The sequence below is a fragment of the Eucalyptus grandis genome, chromosome 3, assembly GCF_016545825.1.
Source record: "Eucalyptus grandis isolate ANBG69807.140 chromosome 3, ASM1654582v1, whole genome shotgun sequence".
Classification (NCBI taxonomy): domain Eukaryota; kingdom Viridiplantae; phylum Streptophyta; class Magnoliopsida; order Myrtales; family Myrtaceae; genus Eucalyptus; species Eucalyptus grandis.
The window spans coordinates 51,384,855-51,386,180 of NC_052614.1; positions in this window are offsets into that span (position 1 = coordinate 51,384,855).

Genomic DNA, 1,326 nt, shown 5'->3' on the forward strand with positions numbered 1-1,326 from the left:
GAGGAAAACATCACTCTTTAAAAGTAACATTTGACATATGCTTGCGAAAATGAATTTCCCATAGCATGGATTCTCACTCAATAGAGGCCATCTTGTGCAATGTCTCATACCTTCGTAAATTTTTCATGAACAATGTCGCACCCTAATCAGAAGAGGACATAATTTTTGAAGGAGTTATAAGCTAAGAAGATAATATGCATCTAAGAAATGAAAGGGATACTTACTGGCCGTTTTCTATGATGTTTTTGTTTTGGATATATTTATCATGCGAGAAAGAAAAACGATGCATTTAATATGACAATTTTTTTCTTTGTTGAGATGGTTGATAAGTGTCTTGGAAACATTTATTTACAAAAATCCTTAGTAATAACAACATTTTCCCTCTTTAAAGGACCAATTAATCATAACCAAAGAAAGGCACTTCCTGCGCTTCTAGATCTTTTGACCTTATATTGTATATGGATTCTTCAACATAGTTTGCGGCCAAGCTTTAGGTTGACTCCACCCATTAACTTGAAGGTCCAATTAGAAAAAAAAAAAAAGGCGTATCGTCCACCATCCTAATCTTTCCACAAGTCTCTTATTTATTGAACAAATTGTCACGTCTTCGCCGTCGATTTTTTGACCTACTTCTCTCGATGGATTCATTCACACAGTTAGCTGCCAATACCTTTAGAATGACTCCTACGAAGAAGATGAAATGCCGTTGATTACAGTTATTATAAATGTAAACAAAGAAGTTATAATAACTGTACTTAACTTCAAAATCCAACCTCACAACCTCCCAGCCTCATTTCATAATGAGATGACAAGAAATTGGTGATGTCCACCAGCTAAATTGTATTGAAGGCTCATGCCGAAACAATGTGAAATGAGATGACAAAAAGAAAAAAAAGTGAAATGAGATGACAAAGTCTTGATGACCAATTTTATGGCTGGGATGGCAGTCATCCCAGCCAAACTTCATAAAAGGAGATGATCCACATGCATGTAAAATGAGACGTTCCCATAGGTCTCTGAACTGATCTTGCCATAAAATCGGTTGGATCCATCTCCAATTCGATTAGATAGTCTACTAGAGTTGAGTGCCATCATCGCTGCCACCCTCGTCCCCTGCTGATTCGCAGCATCGTGATAGCTAATTGGGATCTCACCGCCCCCACGAATAGTTGCTCTCACCCATCTTCTGACAATGGGGGCTCGAGGGCTAGACATCTATAAAGCCTTTGAGTAAAGTCAAGACTGTTGAGGCCCAATGCATTCATGTATTCGGCTATACCCATGATTAGAGGGTACATCGCTTGTCTACGTCTATAAGAAAAAGCA